We start from the raw sequence: 6,000 nt of genomic DNA, 5'->3' as shown, positions 1-6,000 counted from the left end.
GCCTTCTTGAATTAATTTTACCATTTCTCCACATTTGTTCAGCCAGGAATCCCAAGTAATAGGTTGTAACCTAAAAAGTCTTATTTGTAGTTTTTTTTTTGGCGAAGATTTTGATATGAATGATGGCCAATAAGTGTTCAGATATATAATTTTCCCCTAACAACTTCCTATAAGTGAATTTAAATTCATAAAATCATAAGTAATTCCCATTGCTTTTTTGACATAATTTTCTTAAATGAACATAGTATTAAATAGATAGTGAACATCTTATTTGTATCATTAGATGTTAGAAAAAACGATAACAATACATGGGATTCTAATGAGTGAGTGTGTTTTTAGTCTACAATTTTACCTATTCTAAATAATTTCTTATAAGAGCAAAAATAGTCAAGGATGTAAAGAATTTACTATTATAATAGGTTATTTGAAAATTATTTAAGAAAAAATTTCAAATGGCAATGAGAATATGTAAAAAATTAGATGAACAACTAATATGTAAGAAATAAATAAAACAATTTGATCAATAAAATATTGATTTAAAAATACTTTGTGTTATAATAGTTGCCAATATAATGATTATTTAAGTAAATAATGTAACAATATATTAATAACCTAATCACTGAAAACCAATGATTGCTAATATGACAGAAAGTGAGACAACCAGAGATTATTCTGGAAGTAATAACAAAATATTGATGACATGTTCCTGGTAAAAAGAAAGAAAACAACAGCAACAAAATAAAAAACAAAGGAAAACCTTGAATCTTATTAAACTTGTATTTTAACTTCTAATTTGTAGGGTATATAGAAAAAATATATGGAAAAAAATGACAGAGATGCAATCAACAAAATGTAGACATGGAAACCACTAAACAAGAAATGATACAAGTTCTTCAATAAATGTTGCAAGAAAATAAAATGAGAAAAACAGAAGATTAGCTCTATAGTTTTATAACTAAAACATACTGTATATCAATGAAATACAACTTGTACATATATTTGTTTTTATATATGTGTTTTATTGACTGTAGAGAGAAAGAACAGGAGAAGGAGAAAGAAATAGAAACATCAGTGATGAGCGAGAATCATCAATATGCTGCCTCCTGCACACACACACACACACACACACACACACACACACACACCCTACCTGGCATGTTTATCCTGACTGGGAATTGAACTGGTGATCTTTTGGTGAATGGAACAACACTCAACCAACAAAGCCACACCAGCCATGGCAGTACATATATTTGGATGTCAATTTAAACCAATACATAATTCAGCAAAAATGATGAAACTATAGACAAACTGATCAAGAAAAAAATATTGCCCAAATAAATAAGAGGAAAATTATAACCAACAGCACAGAAAGACAAAGAATCATTAAAGAACACTATGAACTATTATGTGCCAGCAAGTGGACAACCTACACGAAGTGGATTAATTTCTAGAGGCAAACAACTTTCCAAGACTGGACAAGGAAGAAATAGAAAATCTAAGAAGACTTATTAGTAGCAATGAAATTGAAGGAGTAATAATAATAAATAATAATAATAATAATAAAAACTCTCACAAACAAAATTTCAGGACCAGACAGCTTCCTTTTCAATCTATTAACAAAAATTGAAGAGGTGGGAATGCTTCTAATTCATTCTACAAAGCCAGCATTGCCATAAAACTAAAACCAGATAAAGACATTATCAAAACAGAAATTTAAAGTTCAATATCCTTGATGAACATAGATGCAAAAATCCCTATTAAGGGGCTTGCAAAAGGTAGCCAATCAATGTTAATCATGATGTTTCTATCTCTTTATCCTTCTCCTGTCCTCTTTCTGAAATTAATACAAATTTTTGAAAAATTCTCAACAAAGTATTAGCATTATGAACTCAACAATATATTAAAAGGATTATAGGGAAGGGCCAAAAGGAAGAGACTAAAGGATTTATATGTATAACCCATGGACATAGGTAATAGTTTGGTAGAAGGGGGGTAGGCTCTGGAGGGGCAATGGGTATAAATAGTGGATATCGGTAATACATTCTTTTTTATTTTTTTATTTAATAAATATTCAGATTTTTACAATTGTTTCTCTTTCCCCCCTCCCCCATAACTCCCCTCCAACCGATACCCACCCCACTTTCTGCCCTTACCTCCTCCCCACTGTCCTCATCCATAGGTGTATGACTTTTGTCCAGTCTCTTCCTGCACCGCCCCCCATCCTTTTTTTCCCTTAGAATTATCAGTCCATGCCCTTTCTATGCTCCTGATTCTATTATATTCACTAGTTTATTCTATTCCTTAGATTTTTAATTCAATTGACTTTTAGGTTCACTTATTGCCAAGATATGAAAGCAACCTGTGTCCATTGATAGATAAAAGAATAAAGAAAATATCATACACACACATACACACACACACACACACACACACACACACACACAAACAAGAAAAATGGAATACTATTCAGCAATAAAAAAGAATGGAACCATCCCATTTGCAGCAATATAGAAGGAACTAGAGAGTATTATGATAAGTTAAATATAGGGTGGGGCAAAAATAGGTTTACAGTTGTTCCAATGGAAAATAATATAATGACTAATAAATAATAATACAAGAATAAACTGTGCTTTATGTACTCACAACTGTAAACCTACTTTGCCCCAACCTGTATGTCAGACAGTAAAAGACAAATACCATATAATTTCACTTAAAAGTTCAATCTGAAAAGTCAAAACAAATGAATAATAACCAAATAGAAAGAGACCCTTAGATTCAGAGTACATCTTATGGTTGCCAAAGGGGAGGGGGGGGGGGGGGAAGAAATTAGTATGGGGTGCTACTAAGTATCTATTGAAATTCTCCAAGTGCTTTTAAGAAAAAGAAAAAACAGCAAATATTAACTCATCCACTTTCAGTGGATCAGGAATTTGGACAAATTTTAGCTGAGTTTTATGTCTCTGGGTTTGTTATTAAGTAAGTAAATTTTATCTAATAAAAGAGTAATATGCAAATTGACCGTACTTCCACTATTTTCACAAGCCATGCCCATCAGCCAATCAGGAGCCAGTATGCAAATTAACACAATCAAGGTGGTTTTGGCCACAGAAAGAGCAGGAGGTTTGGGTTTCCCCATCAATGGAGGAAGCCAAGCTTTCTGGCTGTCCTGGCCTGCCTTGGCCTCCGCTTAAGGCTACAAAGTTTCAATTACAGAAGATAAATAAATCCCAACAAAAATGGCAGCAGCCATGGAGCTGGAGAGACCAGGAGGCTTGAGTTACCCCCAGCGATGGAGGAAGCCAAATTTCTATAGCCCTGGCCTTCACTCAAGGTTACAAAGTTTCAATTATAGAAGATAAATAAATTCCAGATACCAGGCCCTCCCCTTGGGTCACCAGGGGGTGTGACCAGCCTGCAAACTACCACAGGCCCCTCGCCCAGGCCACTCCATACCTCAAGGAAATCCCCCCTGATCAGGGACACCCTTCAGGGCAATTTAACACTGAATTTTGATGGGAGGAAATTATACATTTTGATGAGAATTTTATTCAATTTTATCCTACCTAATAAAAGAGTAATATGCAAATTAACATCACTCCACTATGCCCACCAGCCATGCCTACCAGCCAATCAGAGCGAATATGCAAATAAACCCAACCAAGATGGCTACAGCCACAAAGAGCAGGAGGGAGGCTTCAGTTTCCCAGGCAATGGAAAAAGTCAAGCTTTTTGCCTGCCCTTGCTGGCCTAAGCCTCCACTCAAGGCTACAAAGTTTCAATAATAGAAGGTAAACAAATCCAAACAGAAATGGTGGCAGCCACGGAGTGAGCAGAAGGCTTGGCTCCGCTCTAGGCTAGAAAGTTTCAATTGTAGAAGGTAAGTAAATTCCAGATACCAGGACCTCTGGTTGGGTCACCAGGGACGTGGATGGCCTGCAAACCACCACAGGCCCCTCGCTCAGGCCACCCCACACCCAAGGGAACCCCCACCCTGTTCTGGGACAACCTTCAGGGCAAACCAGCTGGCCCGCACCCTTGCATCAGGCCTCTATCCTATCTGATAAAAGAGTAATATGCAGATTGACCATCACTTCAACACACAAGATAACTGTCCTCATGTGGTCAAAGATTCTGCTCCCATGTGGACACAAGAGGGTAATTGGGAGGCACCAGGCCTGCAAGGGAGGGCAGTTGGAGGTGATCAACCCTGCAGGGGAGGGCAGTTAGGGGTGACCAGGCCAGCAGGAGGAGAGAAATTGAGGGCAAACAGAATGGCAAGGGAGCAGTTAGACATCATTCAGGCTGCCACGGGTGTGGTTAGGGGGTGATCAGGCTGGCAGGCAGAAGTGGTTAGGGAAGGCAGGCAGGCATGTAGTTGGGAGCCAGCAGTCTTGGATTGTAAAAGGGATTTCTGACTGCCCATTTAGGCCTGATCCCACTGGGCAGAATTTTCCCATCAACCATGATGAAACTCTGACTCTGTAAACAGAGAATGAAAACAAGTGTTCTCATTACCTTATGCAGCAGATGGAGATAACAGCACATGAAGCCATTTCTTTGCAAGATGAAGCTTGTTCTTCCTAGCAGTGCAATCCCACACTCAGAACTAGAGAGTAACAATAGCAGAGCTTATAGGATTTGGAATACCTCCAATACCCTTCCCAATACCCGCAATTCAGAAAACTTCATTACTCTGCCTTTCAAATGCTTCCTGTCAAAGCCTTCAAAATTTCTAAGTGTGTGTCAGAACTATCTATTAGCTATGAAGACATAGTTTTTAACAATTAAATCATCTCAATTAAATCACTTCAGAACTTACCAATGGCATCTAAGAAAAAACAACAGAATGTAAAGAAATCAAATCGAAGCTGAGGATTTGGGAAATCAGAAAGATTTTGTTTAAGGGTGCAAACTTGTAATAGTAGATAAACAAGTTCTGGAGATCTAAATGCACATCACAGCTATAAACTGTGCTATAAACTTCAAATTCCTTTGAGACTATATTTTAATCACTCTCACCCACAAAAAGGAAATGACAATTTGAGATGGGATAAAGGTGGTAGTCATATTGCAATATATAAGTGAATCAAATCAACATGTGTCTTAAATTTATATCAATATGCTAATCATAGTTCAAATTTTTATTAAAAAAATATCACTATAATGAGGGATGGAAAGTACAAATGGAAACAATAAAATCTGTTAATGAGTTAACAGTTTTAAAAGATGTATATTCATAAATGGAACACTATAAAAATAAAAGTGTAATATGCTAATTAGACTGGACAGCCAAATGACCTTCTGGACATCATTCTGGATGTCCTTCCAGACTAAGCTGTAATGGCAGGGGCCCAGGCAGAGGCAGTTAGGGGTGATCAGGCAGGCAGGCAGAGGGTTTAGAGGCAATCAGGCAGGCAGAGGGAGTGGTTAGGGGTGATCAAGCAGGCAGTCAAGTGGTTAGGAGCTAGTGGATCCAGATTGTGAGAGGGGCAAGCCAGGCTGAGGGGCCTCCCCCCCACCCCCCACCCCATGCACAAATTTTGTGCAACGGACCTCTAGTTCACCCATAAAAAGGAGTGAAGTACTAATACCTGCTACAACGTGGATGAACTTTGAAAGCATTTTTGCTAAGTGAAAGAGGCAGGTCACAAAAGCCACATACTCTATGCTTCCACTAACATGAAATGTCCAGAACTGGAAGATCAACAGAGAAGGTCAGTGATTGCCAGGGATGGTAGCAGGGGGAAATTGGGAGACACATGTTTCTTTTTAGGGTGACAAAAATATTCTGGAATCAGATAGTGATGATGGTTGTACAATACTGTAAGTATACTAAAAACCACTTATTTATACACTTTTCAATAGTAAATGTTATGTTATGTGAATTTATTCTCAATTAAAAATTGATACACAAAACAAAAAATAAACAAACAAATAAATAAATAAAGCTAATGGTATTTCCCACTCCAAAGCTGCTTTAAAATATTCCCTAGTTGATTC

The sequence above is a fragment of the Pipistrellus hanaki genome, assembly GCF_964339955.1.
Source record: "Pipistrellus hanaki genome assembly, chromosome: 2".
NCBI lineage: Eukaryota > Metazoa > Chordata > Mammalia > Chiroptera > Vespertilionidae > Pipistrellus > Pipistrellus hanaki.
The sequence above is the reverse complement of the archived record's forward strand: the minus strand, read 5'-3'. Positions refer to the sequence as shown.